This window comes from Lytechinus pictus, chromosome 13, assembly GCF_037042905.1.
Source record: "Lytechinus pictus isolate F3 Inbred chromosome 13, Lp3.0, whole genome shotgun sequence".
NCBI classification, from domain to species: domain Eukaryota; kingdom Metazoa; phylum Echinodermata; class Echinoidea; order Temnopleuroida; family Toxopneustidae; genus Lytechinus; species Lytechinus pictus.
The window spans coordinates 21,676,430-21,694,908 of record NC_087257.1 but is presented as its reverse complement, the minus strand read 5'-3'; the positions used below and the strand labels follow the sequence as shown (position 1 = coordinate 21,694,908).

Genomic DNA, 18,479 nt, shown 5'->3' with positions numbered 1-18,479 from the left:
GCTTTACCGTCTCCATGAACAAGTACCGATTCTTGTCGTGTTGATCTTGTCCTTCAATAATTAATGTGCTGCACTTGCGTGGTGCGTCTATGGTAGGTTTAGCGATGTCCTTGACATGAAGCATCGTTTTTTCCTTTGAAACTACCAATAGCGTCGAACTGCTCTGGAAATGCTTGTTTGAGATCCTCATCACTTGTGATAAGTATTTGTTCAGGTTTAGGGTTAGGTGTTGGTGTGTCATAATTGTACATTGAGTAAATTGTGATAATTCCAAGGTCAGTGCAACCTAACAACCCAAGGATAGCTGAAACCTTGACATCTGGTACATAGAATGTCTATGTTGACCATTTTGGATTGTAACATTTTATGTCGAATTAGTGTACCTTTACATTTAATTGGAATCTCACCATAAGCTTCAAGTTTTACTGTTTCACTAATGATTCCCACTTTGAACTTATATTTCCTTGGCGTACGGACTATGATAGTGTTATTACTTCCACTTGAGTCAATTCTTAGGTAGAGCTTATGTTACCCGGCTCTGTGGGCATATGTAAATGTTAGCAAATGCTACTGTGCCTTCTGAATTTACAACTGTGTGTGGTCCATTGGTATGTATTATGTCAAATTATGCAAAGTTGGATAGACTGCCTTTAGACTGATAATGATCAGGATCTGTGATAGTATCGTGTGATGTGTCCATTTCGCTGATTTGTTAGTTCTTTCGACGTTTTGATTTTGATCGTGATTTATTTTGTTTTGGTAAACGACCATCACATACCATGTCAGATCTTCGGTCATCTGAACTACGTTATGGTTTTCAACTATGATCACTTTTTGACTGACGACAGAATTACCCCTAATGATTTTTACTGTGGAGAGCAAATTCCATTAATATTGACCCCCAAATGGTTCATAGTTATCTGAGAATGATTATTGAGGTTTTTTCCTTCATTATGAAAGCAAACGGAACAGAGTTGTAAACATAAGAGATATACAATAAACATAATATTGGCTCTTCATAAATTTAGAAAAGAGTTAGAACGTGTTGGAAAATAAACCTGATTTTGGAATACAGGCCATAGATTCAAAATACAGATAAGGTGGGGGTAGCTTTGACATGTTCCTTTCAGTTATGTATTGATATGTCAGAACTTCATCTCTATTACCTGCAGTGCTAGTGTATCTTATAAATGTTTCCAAAAGACTTCAATAAATCGATTTCTTTATGATGTAACAGAAACACCTTTTTTCCCTTTACATCCTTCTGAATCAGATACATTTCTATTACCATGCACATTCTATACTGTACATTACGGTGTGTTAGTCATACCAATACAATCGATGCGAAAGGCTGATCAGAGCTATTGTATTATTTGAATGACATACCATTCATCACTTTGCAATCGTTTTCAGAGGTGTGACTGCCACACCGAGGTTGCTTTTTGGCCTCACTTTAGCGCAAAATCGCTCAATACATTCAGCCTTCTATTTGAAGCAAATGAAGATACTTATGGTGGCATGAAGCCTGCAAATATTCTCGTTGATACATCCTCTTTCATATCGAATGTTGAGATTGTGCATTTATTACTGATATTCATAATAAATCTGATCAATAACAGTGCATGTGCAATTTTTTTTTTCCAAAAACATACAAATTTTGGCCAAAGGTCTTAATTCTTTTAAAAAACTATATCAACCGACTTGAAATCGAAGAATAAAGGGATTGTAGTAAATTCTACCAACAAAATAATAGATAATTTCGCATTTTATGAAGGCCTTTTTCCATTTTCTGGGTTGAAAATGTGACAATATACATTAATATATCCAAGTCTCCGATATGCAGTAAAAAAAGCTAAATTTCTGAAAATTGAATTTTCAAGTTTGAGACATAATATGTTTGTGACTAATAATGATATCAATTTGGAATTTCGTCCACTTAATAATTGTATATTAGGAAAGTTTTCTAAAAGTTTTCGAGGTGATTCCTTTATTTTCCTGAGATTTATGGTAAATCATGTATTTCACAAATTTTCAATTTTTTGGAAAAAATTCTCAAAATTGTACTTTTCTCATTAAAATCTCAGCCGAATTACCATTTCATCACCCATGAATAGTATCAACTTGTAGAAAATTTATTTATCTTTTATATGACACTAATTTTGTGGCAAATGAATGTTTGTGTCGGAATCTATGTACGAAAATCCAAATCCCATGAATATGGCGGCCATTTTGGACGCCATCTTGAATTTGAACCCCATGGGACAATATTTCGTTTTGGGAACATCAAAATACATTCACTAGACATCTTAAGGATTACAAAAATGTAGGTTGAAAAAATATATCATTCGGGTGCATGGGAACCCTACCTCCCTACCAGACTAGAATTAGTAACTTCAAACCAAAGCACAATACGTCAATTACTTAACTTTATTACACACAATCGAGACATCACGTACATGATTTGGTATAAACGTGTGCCACCTCCTAATGGCCAGCTCGCCGTCACCCGCCTATGAACTAACTTGACCATTCTCTCACCATCGTATTGACCCGGCTGTCCCGAGGGTGTGTAACTTAGCAAGACCAAAGAGTTGTCCAGCGTCATTTAGTGGGATATAGTGAGCTGATGTACAAGTAGTATAGTATAAGGTCTTATTCAATTACACACTGTGTCAACTGTGTGCCTTATAGCTCATAGGCTGATCATGGTTTCCATATGCTTATAGCTCCCCGTAATATACTAACTATGTAGTGTGTGTCTCAGTTGACAAGTATGATGGAGATAAGCTGGAGTTATGTGATCGAGGAAAACAAAAACTGTTGAAGTTCAATAAAACAAACAGAAAGCAAAAAAGTGTATGGTCAAAATAACCATGATTATGAAGATATAGATCAGTGGTTGAGTCTCCGGGCTATGAGTCACAAAGTGTGAGGTTCAATCCCACCCCAGCACTAGCGTCATTTTGCAAGATATATATATATATATGTATACACACAAATTTTTCACTCTCCACCAAGGTGTATAGACCTACCCATTAGGAATGAATTATTGCCTGCTCGGGAGCCTGATCAAGGCAGCCGCGTGGAAATAAAAGAATAATATGCAGCACTTAGAAACGCTAATTCGTACACAAATGACTATAATGTTGCATAGTCAAACACAAACACACAAACATAATACCCCTCCATCATGTCCACCAACACGGAAAAACATATACACATACCCTACCCCCCCCCCCCCCGCCACCACCACACCCAATCCAACACATACTACCCATCTGGTCTAACAGGAAAGCAGTGGACATAATAAATTGTCTGATTATCCGTTTAAAGGTCGCAAATCTTCGGACAACACTTGTACATTTTAATCCTTTTAACGCGCTGACCAAAGATGCTGCTACGAGCAGGTCGTATCATCACCATTTTTTTCTAAAATGATGTATTGGATGCAATAATACCCTGTATATAGTTACAAAACCAGGATAACACATCCTTCAAACGATTTATTGAGAGTTAAGAAGCCCTCAGGGGGATATCAGTGATCATCAGGGCAAATAGTCTGGACTCTACCTTTGGAGAGAAAATCATGAAAACGGGGGAAATACCTTTATAAACATAGGTTTTTATCATAGCTTCTGCAAAACCTCGACGAATTTGAACCATTTAAAGTCACACCTGAAGTATTTGATGTATTTGTGATTATCTAAAGGATCTTTAAAATGGGGCCCCGAAGACAAATATTTAATGCTACCTTGAGGAATATGATCGTTCTGGAAAATTTAACCCTAGCTACGCTATGAATAATGGCATTATTCTGCCAAGGGACTCTAGGATTAATAGCGAAGTGAGGGATTATCTTACTCTACCACGCACAGCCTTGGGAAAACCTGTTTTCCAGTTTTTTGGCTCGAGGTACTCGATGCTCGCCTCTTTTTTCTGAAGTGCAATCGTTTTCCGTATGCATAATTTTCATACGAGAAGGCCCAGCTCGCCTGTTATAAATCTACAGTGTGTTAGAGGTACGATATGATCACACCGCAGGTGAAAAAGAGATGATGAAAATGATTCGCTTCATCGTGCCAAGACAAGACATTTTGATCGAGATTAGGGAGAGAATGGTTCCTATTGTTAGCTTCTTCATCACCATCATTATCATCGTGATCGCCTTCTTCTTCGGTCTTCTTCTTCTTCTTTGGTCTACTACTACTTCTTCTTCTTCAATCTTCTTTTTTCCTTCTTTTTTTTCTTCTTCTTCTCCGGTCTTCTTTTTCTTCTTTCTTTTTTTTTTCATTTTTATTTTTCTTCTTCTTCTTCTTCTTCTTCTTCTTCTTCTTCAGTATTCTTCCATTCTTCTTCATTATCAACATCTTATTCTTCTCCTTTTTGGTCTCTTTGTAGCTTTTTTTTAATTTTTATTTTCCTATTCTTCTCATTCTTCCTCTCCATCATTATCACGATTTTCTTCTCCTTCCCCTCCTACCTCTACTTTCTCCAGTTGTCGCTTGAATTGTGGCAGCAAAAATGCTTATCACCCTTCACATTCATTTGATTATTTGAACAAATTAAAATCTACCCACCCACCCCCCCCCCCCCCCACAGCGAAACCCTACCGGTGTACTAAGGATGCGTACCATAATGTAGGAATTGGAGGTGAATGTACACACATGATCTATGGTAGATGTGAAGTGCGCGCTATTATTGGTCCGCGGTGTGTCGGCAAAAATCAGTAGTTGTAATATGTTAAAATGAGGTTTCAGTTTTTCTCCGCATTATACCTCAGGCCTATATGTAATGATTTATTCTTTTTACCAGGTGGGTGCTTCATAAAGCTGTTAGTAAGTTCCGAATGACTTTACTTACGACTGGTGATCCTTTCTTATGCTAAAAGTTATCCCTGTATAACTGACTTAGCACCTGAGAACATGTTCCAGTCGTGTGTATAGTCGTTCTTAATTTTACGAGCAGCATTATGAGACGCCCACCAGTAATAAAATTTATGATACACAGTATCCGTCCTCGATTCCTGGGGTTATAAAGCTGGTGTTAAAGTTAAGCATAAAACAAAAAGACAAAGACAAAAAGGGTGAACATGTGATATTGCCACCCGCGCGTTTACACACCCTTTTATCGGGCTTTTACATAAACTGAGTCGGAACATCCACCGTGGGGAATATCAGTAACGGTAATTCGAATGCCAACTGAATTTTAAGTTATACTCATCGTATTTTGAAAGGGCGTTTAATCATGAATTCAATGTATAAGAGGAAATATGATTATCGGTGTAGCGTTTCATAATCCGAGAATTCGCACCTGTAAACTAGTACCGCCATCTAATCGTACCGTCTGCCACCCATTATAGATATTATCTCTATATGATGCCACCGTCCCACAGTAAATAGCTGGTTTACGGTAGAGGAGGGAGATATGGAACGCTAAATACAATGGCCCGTATTCTGAAGTCAGGTTTAACTTAGACCATGGTCTAACTCTGTGCTAAAATTATGGGAAGCCAAGAAATCAAAAATTATGTTTATATTGTACATTTCTTATGTTTACTATTTTGTTTGCTTTTGCTTTCATAATGAAGAAAAATACTTCAGTTATCATTCCCAGACTATTATGTTAATAAGTTAATAAATTGGATGTGTACTGTTAGGGGTTTGTGCCCCAATTGGCTATCCATAGTTAAACCACAACTTTAAACCAGGGTTCTATTTAAACCTGAGTTCAGAATACGCGCCAATGAAACAAACAGATCAACCAAATCGATCTCGCTTCCACGGATGTGCCAATGATACATCTCTCCGTCTTTTGCATTTTCATGGCGTTATTCAGAGACAACACGTTTCTCGTGCAGTGCACTTCGTATACGTTACCTTTGTCATGCAAACTTGATTAAATTGTAATGTAGCCTATTTAGCGTTATGGGTATCGTTCCCGTTCCACATCGTAAACTCTCTTTTGTCAGATAGATAGCCGCACATTCAACATGTTCAATGTAAAGATTACAGTGGATATATTCTATATCACCGTCTTTGCATAATTATATATAAATACGTCAATTAACCAGCAGAAAACAAAATGTAGTACCCTTACTTGTCATTATACAAAATTATATCACCCTTACTTGTCATTATATATTGTTCTATTTGCACAATTAACGACATTTTAATAGAGTAACTTTAATTTACTATATAATGGTTCTTGATTTGAGAAAGTGGGCTGCATCCACCTCCCGTTATATTACAGCTACTTTTGGATGATTCGGAACCAAAACACCGCAACAACAAAGAACGGTCATTTGCCACAAATCACTGATTCGTTTCGATTGGATAATGTACTGTATATTAGGTTATGCTACAATTTGGAATAAAATAAATGTTCGCATTCGTTTCTCCCACGGTATAATTATAGATATGACAAGGCCCTAGGAACTATTGTAAATTTTCCTTTTTTTCTGCAATGACGGTGTATATCATCAAGCATTCTACACCGCACATGTAGCCTCATAATCTCCCTGGTTCATTGAATATTCGTGAAGACCCTGGGATAGAACACGGGAGGCTTATTAAAACCAGGGTAATCAGTGTACAGACCGATACAGACCCATCGTCAGATTATGTTACCCGGGAGCAGCGTATAGTAACAGCCAGGGGGCACGGGCGAGCACACCAGAAAGCGAGAAGAAAGGAGTAAGAATAGTATAAAGAAGTAAGGTCTGGGTCGGATAATATTCTATGATATTTATTAGCCCTGTTATTACATTGAGAAAAATGAATGACGTCACTTATGGGTTGTCTTTAATTTCCCCGTCTATCAAAATACCCTTGCACCGCCCCTGATGTTAACGTATTCGAATGCAAAAGAATACCAACGGAAAAAGCGAACAAAATAACTCATGTATAGAATAGAAAATGGTATCAGACATTTACACAAACGACGATGTTCTGCCCGATGTTCTGTCATTTCCCCCGCTTATCAGAATAAATTATTTTGAACTGATGAGCACCAAATATTCCTGAGATTTATTTAAATGTCCTGAAGTTATTATACACATATTTTCTACGTTTTTATTATGTCTTTCTTTATCATCTTTGATAGTTTTATGAATCATCCCTTGACCCCTTACACAAAACTTCTAATTGATCACAAGACTGATTTTTACGAGTGATTGAACTGATAATTATGTGTAATAGATGGTACAAATCAAACGTGCGATCAATCACGACGCTTCGTGCTTACAGACCCCGGATGTATAATGTATACTGTCTATCATTAGCGAGTTTTAATGACGAGAATGTAAATCACTTAAAGTCTATTTGTTCACCTTTACAACGTTCTGATGAAAGTATGCTTTCCCGACTAGATTATGTCAATCAGCAAACAACAGAGACAGATCTCCATTTAGAGACCCCTTTTCAGATACATTGGTTCTTAATGGTAGACTTCTGAAAATGGGATTTGAGTTGAAAATTCGACAACATTTAGACCTTGACACCAGTGTTAACATTTTTTTCTCTCAAAAATTGATGAATTGAATTAGCTCTGGTAAAATGTTATTTGAGTACGCTCAAGTTTATCATTAATGTTATGTGGGTTTCTATCAAAATTTCTTTTAGTTAATTTTCATATCAGTATACAGTATAGGGCACCTACATGTATGTCCTTGAGCAAGGCATTAGGACAAAAGCACTCTGCTATCCTACATGAAATTAAATGAAAAAGACAAACAAAAAATCCCAGGTAGCAATGTGTGCAAATATTTAACAAAATGTTTGCATAAAAAGCTTACAATTATAGACGAAACAATAATGTAGCATAATAATGTACAATATAATTTCTAAAGGCTTCGAATGAAATAATGGCTGTTAATACCCTCAAAATTAAAATGACTCTACGCCCGCTGCTTCCAAATTAAATAATGAAAGCACCGACTGGCACATACTACTTAGCTAATGCATCAAAATGTCGTTACCAAGGTTTCTATGATACAAAATAACCTTCGCCCTTTCAAATTACAATGGGATCGTGACACCCCCCCCCCCCCCGTTTAGCATGCAGACCTTCACGTTAACATACTCATTATTCTGAGAAGACTTTGCATTTCAACGATAATCACGGGAAGGATGAGTGCCGTGTGCAAAATATGAATGAGATTTGAACGGTGATAGAATGAGTCTGGCTCAATTAATTACGTTCTAGATAATGTCAGAGATTGTAAGGTGTAATATCTAGGTCTTAATTGATTTTGCGTCGATGTGTGAAAGGCAGCGCTGAAGATATAAACGGGAATCGATTTTATACAAGGACAGTACATCACGTGATGCCCTACACTCTAAAAAATATTGAGTAAAAATTTACCCAATATTGGGTAGAAAGGGAACAAGCATGTTTGCTGCGTAATTTTCTCCTCACTCCCCTCATATTTGGTAAAATACAAGTTTAAAGGGTAAATTTCAACGCAACATTGCGTAAAATTTACAAAGTATTTGGTATCATTTCACCCAGCAAGCATACACGTTTCCATTTTACCCAATGTTGTTAATAGAGTGCATACAGGAGATATGGTCGTCACATTTTCGTGTAATATGAGAGAACAAAATCATACTTGGAGACTTTCTCCTTACGATTCAGACTTGCTATTGTTATCATGGACAACGCATACCTAAATGTAAGTTTATTCATCCACATGGGTCATGTGGTCCAGTGGTTAGAGCATTGGACTCATAATCGCAAGGATGTGGATTCGAATCCCAACTCTGCCATTGTCTCCACTTTGATCAATAGGCCCGAAAGTAATATCTGTCGTCTATAAGGTCAGCCACTATGACTGATTAACTGATTAATCCAGACGTAAAATATTTCCTTGGTAATTGGTTATATACCAGCTTGGCGTTTACCAGCAAAACGCTGTCCTGTCGGGTTCCTATACTGGAGTTACCATAAGCAGAAACAGAAATAAACATCATTATGGCGTAATTTCCTTCAGCAAGAAATTCATCCATATTGTGCTGCACTCAATCCAGGTGAGGTGAATGGGTACCTGGCAGGAATTTATTCCTTGAAAATGCGTGTGCGCTGCAATCTTAGTAATTACGGCTGCCAAGCTACAGCTGGGGTAATAATATCCAAGTCCTTTGGAAGCGCATAGAGACATTATTCATAATGTGATATGCGCTATACAAGAACTGTATATTATTATTATTATTGTATCATCATGATCACCAACGTCATCAGCAGTATTGTACTGCAAAAACACCGGTTTTGATTTAATACCAGCCCGGAATCTATGTCCACATTCGAGAAGTGTTAAACAACACCAGTTTGGTTTTGGTCTAACACGAGATAGGTGTTTATACAACACCAATTGGTATTAAAACAGCATTGGTTTGATTCCAAACTGGTGTTTTTAAATACTTCTCTGGTGTGGACATATAACAATAATACCTGTATATTATATATTGAAATTAGCTTTTGGCCGTTATACAATAAACGTATTTCTTAAGTCCGAATTATTTTCTTGTACCTAAAGACGAAAGCTGAAGTGAATGTAAACAGATTAGTAGTTATCCATTAGAACTCTGTTTAAAACATGAAAGCAAAATGACACACTGTCTGGATCAACTTTTTGAGTCGTAGCCATGTGGCGGCCCTTATTATTACGTCACAAATTGGGCGCCATCATTTCACGCGGCATGTGATAGTAGCTCTGATTAGCCCTTTCTACGATGTGTTAGTCGGTATTTTAAGTGGTAGTCGTACATGTCAAGCATGTGTGGAATGGATGTTCGTTTGATAATTACCATGGTTATGGTGTCCGTAAATGAATTCGTTGCCGCGTTTCTGTTCGAGGGTTAAAGCATTCCAATGCGAGATTTGTGGGTCTCTTAAAAAGAGATACGATTTTTTGAGAGTGAATAAACAGAGTGAAATATGATGGGCGCATGGTGAATGCTTCCAGGTGAAATCAAGAGGAAAGGTGGGGTAGATACGTGTCAAGAACTAGAAAGGAGGATTTCATCCCCGGAAAATTGTCACAAGTCTCTTTTATTAATCTGTATTAAATTATGTGAGGGGTGTTAAGCGTGATAAAGGGAGGTGATGGAACAAGTCTAGCGAATGAGAGGATGAGAGGAAAAAATTGAGAATACAAAAATCCTAAATCGTGTGAGGGAGAAAGAAAACACAGAAAAAGTGATTGGAAGGGGGAAAACTAAAACTAAAAAGGGAAGTTTTATAATGGTGCAATGAATAATCAAATGCGAGAAAGGAAAATGTTGAGAAAAAATGAGAGTGGGGGTATGGCGAGGGAAAATGTTTATAAATATAAACGGGTATATAGAGAACATGGAAATGAGTGGTTGGGCAAAGGAGAATGTAAAAAAAACCGATTATCTAAACAGTCGTCTGCTCATTAACTTAAACGAGAAGAAAAAACTGTTTATGAAAACAGAAATACATTGAACAGCTGGCAATACTGATGACCTCAAATGACCTTTTATTCTAACCACGACCTGATGCTTCACACTGAGGATATTGAATATAGGACCGATCTGTTAATGAATCTAAAGGAATGAAATGAGAAAAAAGATTGACACATTACGTCTCCGAACGTTTCAGACAAAACAAGGATAGGCCCACATATTTTCCACCGAGGCTTTTTCCCATATGACGCGATCAGTCAAAATGACATGTTCATAATTATCATAATCATTTTGAACGACATAATGTATTTAACGTCGCGTAGGGGCGATTTCGAAATTAAATCCTTCGGCCGAGGAAAAACGAATAAATTGAACATGACGAATCGAGGGAAAGTGTGTGTGTGTGGCGGGTGGAAGTGTGTATGCGCGTAATAATAATGTGTATGCGTGTAGACCTGTGAGGGTGTACGTGGGTGAGTGTGTGGATGGGCTTGTGTGCGTGTGTGTGTTTAAGAAAGAGAGAGAGGGGTGGATACAACTGAAAAGGGGGGAGGAATGTGTTCCCAACAGCCAAATATAATACGCAAGTAAGTCTCTCCATAAGGTGTTTTTTCACACCATATATGAAATTACCTATGTGCAATCTGCCCAAGAACCTCGGAAAGGGTTGAAATTGTCGATGGCAGTAAATTTTCATAGAACCTGCTGGTGACAAAAGAAAGCATAACTTGAAATCCACAAGGTCGGACTAAGATACAGTCTTTAAATTTAGAGACATTATGAAGAAAGTCGGCGTTGCGTGTGTCGTGTTTATCGTGATTCAATACCGAAACAATAACAGACAAATCGTGCGAGGAGGTTTCATCACAACCTCATTGACATCTTGATCAAACTACAGCACGCTTCGTTGGCCGCCAGTAGATAGGGGTGTCAGGAAGATGAGCATCAGCATAATTCCTCCCCCCGCGCGAATCTTCGTCCGTCAATATTCATTCATGCTACATATGAAGTTTACCCTGTAACTTATATCATTTTTGAACCCTGCATGAGAGCAAAATCATTTTTACATATGCTTTTATTCGCTAACTCTATAACTTTTTTTATCATAACTTTCACAAAATTTGTATTAGCTAAAGAAGACAGTGTTCCAGCATTTATTGAATAATGATCTTTGTTACTATTAAAAAGTGATAACTTGCCTTGAATGCATGTCCACTTACGTGTAACCTAGAGGAAAATAATACATTCTATAAAAAAATATGAAAAGTTGTATTATTTTGACAAGGGAAATTTTATAACTATTTATCTTATTTTTCAAAAAATAAGAATGAATCTTTCTCCACAATAACAAATCCAAGTAATGAACTCATGCGTCTTGCTTCCATTTTGTTTACAAATCAGGGTATCACGAACACACCCCCCCCCCCCAAAAAAAAAAAAAAAAATTGTTACACCCTTGAATACATTAACTTAGAACCGGAAATGTTTATCCGTCGTACTCCGCATGATTATCGTGTTACATGTTCCTAACTCGAGACGTGGTTTTTAATTCCTTTTTCTCTCACATAGGTTCTGATAGAAGCGAGGTTGTTTGCGCGACATTTTAAAAGGCAAACATCACATGCTAAATGGGAAGAGCGACACATTGATGTATTATCACCGGGAAGTCTTGACGAATACGAGGAATCAGTCAACGTTTGTTTTGCATTGCAAGCCAGCCTAGAGAGTGTTAAAAACGTGTTTTTAATCCACCAGAAAGTAAAATGTTACTGCGAACAACACTGGGGAGATCACGAAATGCAGACGAAGAATTAAAAGTCCTCGGAATATAATTCCAGAATATTGGTAACTGACGTTATATTAGGAAATCAATTACGAAATATTTGGTTCATTTATATACCCTGTCCTTATCTCATACAAATTCATTTGGCCTATCTCCCTTGTCCTTCTGAAAGTCACACATAAAATTACTCCCACATCCACACACACACACCCCATGCGCGCGAAACATCCATAACATCCAAACCACAAACAAACGAGTGTGTACATACAAAAATGGCACCACTATCAATGACTTTACTGTCATGATGTAGTCCTTTCCTATAAAATGTATTGAAATTACAACAAGACTATAGTTTGAGAACCCATGAACAAGGTTAAACAGATAATAGTTGATGAATAGGCTTTGCTATCAATTTTATGAAGAATGCGTTTACTTCCAAGCTACTTACAGTATTATGGCATAGAGATGGGGCTTGCGGTAAGTTGCCCACCCCCCACCCCCACACAAAAGAGGAAACGGGTCAAATATGATTTTTTTTTTTTTTTTGGGGGGGGGACATTAAAAAAAAATGTGCTACAAAATTTAAATTATCTAAGAAAAAATCAAATCTTTGCTCGCTTGTGACTATCAACAAATTTCTCCAAATGCCCCAAGTGGGGGCAGCCCCCTTGCCCCATCCCTTTGAGATCATCCTCATGTCCAGTGTTCCCTTTATTCCAATAAGAACACACAGACTCTATGGTCCGTTCCAGCTTAATGAATCTTGCGTGAAGTTTACTCACTCTCTCACTCTGTGAACACACAAAGGAAAGTACCGGATATTAAACCATGTTTTAGACCTCCTCAACGCTGTAAATGCTCGTGATATTTAATTGCGGGCAGTGACACGATGCGTTCAACTAAAATGGGTGACGCGTTATCGTAATTATGTACGCCAAGCAAAATGGCGCCATGCAGTGCGGTGGCTTGACATGGCCCACTAAGGGCCTTTTCAGACGTGAATCTTGAATCATCATTGTAATGATGATTGCAATTCGTCTTTAGAATCATCGGACTTTTCACACGGAAAAATTCGTACCGTAATTTGTGTGACACTAAACTGGAATTCACCTCCAGAGTAGAATTTGAATTCGTGATTGTGATAAGCGTTCGTGATTCTAGTTTGGTTTTACACGTGCTAAAAATTAGTTTTTGGCCTTAGTGTTCACTGGAATCATCATTCAAATTACGATTTTTTACCGTGTGAACGGGCGGCAAGTTCAGGCTCGGCAAATCTTGAAAATTGCTAAGGGCCTTTTCATACGTGAATCTTGAATCATCATTTAATGATGATTGCAATTGTAATCGTGACTGTGATTAGCGTTCGTGATTCTAATCATGTTCTAGTTTAGTTTCACACGTGCTAAATATTTGTCATTAGCCTTATTTTTCACTGGAATCATCATTCAAATTACGATTTTTTTTTTACCGTGCGAAAGGGCGGTTAAAGAGATTTAGGCCTTCTCTGTAATCACACACATCAAATTGGACTTGATGATTTAAATATAATCAAGGATTTTTTATACGGATGTTTATCAATCAGCGATTTTCATCTGATTTAAATCTTACTTGAAAACCACAAACTCTTTCAATTTAATTAAATTCTTTATTCCATTTCCATTCAAAACACAATACAAAGTAATATAAATCAAGTACAATTTTACAGACGAACATTCTTACTTCGTAAAACTTCGTAAAACTCTTTTAGAACGTCCTTAAGTCAATCACACACTTAATAACATCTTCGGAGAAAGAACACATTAAATATTTACCATGTACACAGAGCATTTTATTGACAGTTCGGATCCGGGTGAATGACATGATGGAAAAATATAGTGCCCTTTTTAAACTATAAGTCTCTTATTAATTAACCAATAATGCGAAATTGTTCCAATATCGTGCTCTCAAATTTCAAGTGTATTATTTCTGCGTACTTAAAACTTTTACATTCTCTTTGCTCATAAGAGGTTGGCATAAGAAGGTAATTCCGTGATCGTTAATGAACAACCGAATCCTGAGAGTCAAGCTCTCCCAGGTGGGCCTGCGAAACAGCAGTCGAGTGAAATTCCCGGGGTAAAATTATGAATGTTGCGTTAATTGTGAATGAAATATATATAGTCGGCCTATGTTGTCTATTTAATCGCAAAACATCGCCTTCCATCAGGGGTCCGTAACACAAAGCTTAGCAATGATCGTAGAACATTTTTCTACGATTGATTCCATTGACTACAATGTATAATCTATCGTTAAAATCAAGCGTACGATCAATTACTAACTTTTGTGTTACGGGACCCTGGCATGGATCCAGGAAAAAAATTTCTCCCCCATCTTGGGAAAAATATATTCAATTGTTACGCCCATTTTATATGACGTACCACCATTTTAAAGTGGGTTGAGCCTCATTTCATGAAGAATTTTTAAAAACTTTTTTGAGAGCGAGAAATACTTTTTTTTTTGCTGGTTTAAGCCATTAGACCTATGTATGAGTGAAAACATTTTTTTTTTTGGTTAAATCAATCAATGCTATCCTCCCGTCTTTATTAATGAAATTCTGCGACCACCTCCTGCTTTTTGATAAATCTATACGTATTTTTTCCCACTGCTGCATGAGATTGTGAGAGCACATGCCTATATCCACTAGCATTGAAATACATACAACCTTGTCTATATGTTGTGCAATAAAAAAGCACTCATTCTATTGCCTTTCTTCTCTATAATTTTGTTCGCATGAATGATGCATTTTCTAATATCATAATGGGTCGATTATCATGACAGAAAACGATGGCAGCGTTGTCATAATTATACTGCATCATACTGGCAATGACGTATCTACTATTTGACTTAAAGGGGGCTGTTGATAGTGCCTGTAATCCATTGAATGTATGCTCACAGACTGGTGCCGAGAATGGCTGTTCGAGACCTATAGCAGGCGCGGCGTTACAGGTGGCAGGGGTTACTGCCCCACCCCCCCCTCCCGCTATTTTTCAGGTTCTGATAAATACAGGGGGTGAAGAAAAGAAATGTGAAATTTAAAAAAAAGTGAGCGAAATGGAAGAGAGCTATAAGAGGAAGAGTGTCGTAAAGAAGAGGTCTATAGACCGTTAAAACTATGTATACCCCTAAAATTTGACTGAGAAAAAAATTACGTCACATACAAGGCGTCTCCCTCCTGAAGAATATCCTACCGCTGCCCCTTGTTATTCACCATCATGATCATATTGAAATCACATTCGATGAGTTGAAAACATACAAAAAATAATTTTGCAGTTGATCGCAAATATACTTATGGCGCAGTCACATTTCCCCTACGGCAGCAGTACGGCGAGTCGAAAACAGTCGTTTTAACATTGTTTGTACCAGCTACATAAGGTGGTTTGAATTAAAAAAATATGAATATAACGGCTGTTTTCGACTCGCCATACGTCGCGGTCGCCGTAGGGAAAATGTGACTACAGCATAGATTCAATTCCAAATTGTCTTTCTTTACATGAATGTTATAAGCCTCATCCGAAGACAAGATGGAAATAAATTGTTAAATTCCGATCTTATTGGTCCTCTGCACGGAAATCTTTAGTAAAAGGCGAAAGATTTGTGCGTGATGCAGTGAACCCACGGATACCAAAGAAGATCTGGAAATCAAAATGTAGATATATAAAGATGATTGTGTTAATGGTTAGTGTTCAAACTTAACCCAGACTCAACGATGTTCTTCTGATTTAAATGAGAAAGATACATGCGCCAAGGCATGCGCTGCTTCGTCTATTTTGTGAATAAACTATAGCGAACTGGGCTTTGGGTCAGCAAAGTGTAAGACTTTTCTTGATTTTGTATTGATAATTATATACATATTTACTCTAATGAAATATAATAATCAGTTTATAGATTTTATTTGTTTCTTTAATATCTCACAAGGTTTATTTTACCTCCTTGTGAAAGAAGACTGCGGCTTTTTTAATAATTAGATTTACCAACCATCAACTAAATACTCGTTTTGTATGTAGATATTTCATTCTTCAACCTATTATGGTATCCGTGGGTTCACTGCATCACGTACAAATCTTTCGCCTTTTACTAAAGATTTCCGTGCAGAGGACCAATAAAATGGTATTTAACAATTTATTTCTGCCTTGTTTTCGGATGAGGCTTACAACATCCATGCAAAGAAAGACATCATAAGTTCACCCTATAGTCATTTTACATAATTCACAAATATTATTAGATAAAGGCTATGTATGTATATATTTAAGGGCCTGGCTCATCATAACATAAGTTGATTGAATTAAAGAGTCACATAAAACCATCACAATGGTAACACCTTCATCAAAATCTCTTGTAAAATAAAAGAAATTAACGAAATAAAACAATTATTATAATGCTTTATGGGCGTTAATGATTTCACACACGCGATTTGGTTTTGTGAAACATTTCGAGTTCTGTACATTTGGTATTGCAATTATACGTCTTCATAAAACTCGAAATATTTTAATTATTTGGAAAATTTAAATATTTCAATTATACAATAAACTTAAAATAGATGTGTGACGTCATTAGTCAGTGACTCCCCATCCTCTCCCCTGTGTAATTTTCAGAAGTGAACAGCAGGGGAAAGGGAAGAAAAAATATTTTTAAAGGGGACAAATTTGAAAAAATGCCAAGAAACGGTTTATTAAAGTAAAAAGGACAGTATACCGTATACATCTCTCTAAAACTTTGAAAAAAAGTTACGTCGCCTTTAGCCCCTCTTGACCCTCTTAAAAAATGATATGATATTAATCTCCTTCATCATCTCACAATATAAATAGACAATAATTTGCTATTTTATTTCTTATTGTCTTTCTTTGCATGAGTGTTATTATAAGCCTTATCAAAAGACAAGGCATAAATAAATTGTCAATTCCGATCTTATTGGTCCTCTGCACGGAAATCTTTAGTAAAAGGCGAAAGATTTGTGCGTGATGCAGTGAACCCACGGATACCAACTGTGTGTATTTGAGTTTTGTCAGACGTGTATCAATCAGATATGATTATTTACGTCTGGGACCGACCTTTAACGTCACCATCCGAAAGACGTGACCAGGGCTCGAACCTCTGCATCAATTTGTAACTTCCCCGCATAGCTTGGATTACAGGCGCACGCCACAACGCCCAGTTTGAAGATCATGAAATGAAATTGAACATATATGATGATCATTGTGTTAATGGTTAGTGTTCAAACCTTACCTGACTCCACGATGTTTTCTAATTTAAATAAGAATGATGCATGCGCCAAGGGATGCGTTGCTTCATTATTTTTGTGAATAAATAGCAAAATGGCGTTTGAGTCAGTAAAACGGAAGGACATTCCAGATATTATGCAGATAAATTATTGTATATATATAGTTCATTCACTTGAAAAAAAATTATAGTAATACATAGAGAAATTACTTTTGTTTCATTATTGCTTCAAACGGTATTTTTTTCTCCGTCTCCTTGTAAAAGATACTGGACTATATTGGACTGGTAAGTTTACCAACCATCAACTAAATACTCGTTTTGTATGTAGATATTTCATTCTTCAACCTATTATGGTATCCGTGGGTTCACTGCATCACGTACAAATCTTTCGCCTTTTACTAAAGATTTCCGTGCAGAGGACCAATAAGATCGGAATTAACAATTTATTTCTGCCTTGTTTTCGGACGAGGCTTACAACATCCATGCAAAGAAAGACATCATAAGTTCACCCTATAGTCATTTTACATAATTCACAAATATTATTAGATAAAGGCTATGTATGTATATATTTAAGGGCCTGGCTCATCATAACATAAGTTGATTGAATGAAAGAGTCACATAAAACCATCACAATGGTAACACCTTCATCAAAATCTCTTGTAAAATAAAAGAAATTAACGAAATAAAACAATTATTATAATGCTTTATGGGCGTTAATGATTTCACACACGCGATTTGGTTTTGTGAAACATTTCGAGTTCTGTACATTTGGTATTGCAATTATACGTCTTCATAAAACTCGAAATATTTTAATTATTTGGAAAATTTAAATATTGCAATTATACAATAAACTTAAAATAGATGTGTGACGTCATTAGTCAGTGACTCCCCATCCTCTCCCCAGTGTAATTTTCAGAAGTGAACAGCAGGGGAAAGGGAAGAAAAAATATTCTTAAAGGGGACAAATTTGAAAAAATGCCAAGAAACGGTTTATTAAAGTAAAAAGGACAGTACCGTAT

At 36.7% G+C, this 18,479-nt stretch overlaps 4 non-coding genes across 4 annotated transcripts; 2 read left to right on the top strand and 2 right to left on the bottom strand.

Annotated features, from left to right (window-relative positions):
• Positions 1-15,747: 15,747 nt before the first annotated feature.
• Positions 15,748-15,864, bottom strand: LOC129275325 (U5 spliceosomal RNA). The gene has a single exon (XR_008586007.2). It is a non-coding gene; the product is annotated as a U5 spliceosomal RNA (small nuclear RNA).
• Positions 15,865-16,274: 410 nt separating this feature from the next.
• On the top strand, positions 16,275-16,391 carry LOC129275328 (U5 spliceosomal RNA). The gene has a single exon (XR_008586010.2). It is a non-coding gene; the product is annotated as a U5 spliceosomal RNA (small nuclear RNA).
• Positions 16,392-17,103: 712 nt separating this feature from the next.
• On the bottom strand, positions 17,104-17,221 carry LOC135156465 (U5 spliceosomal RNA). The gene has a single exon (XR_010295583.1). It is a non-coding gene; the product is annotated as a U5 spliceosomal RNA (small nuclear RNA).
• A 593-nt stretch (positions 17,222-17,814) lies between these two features.
• On the top strand, positions 17,815-17,931 carry LOC135156487 (U5 spliceosomal RNA). The gene has a single exon (XR_010295605.1). It is a non-coding gene; the product is annotated as a U5 spliceosomal RNA (small nuclear RNA).
• Positions 17,932-18,479: the final 548 nt, after the last annotated feature.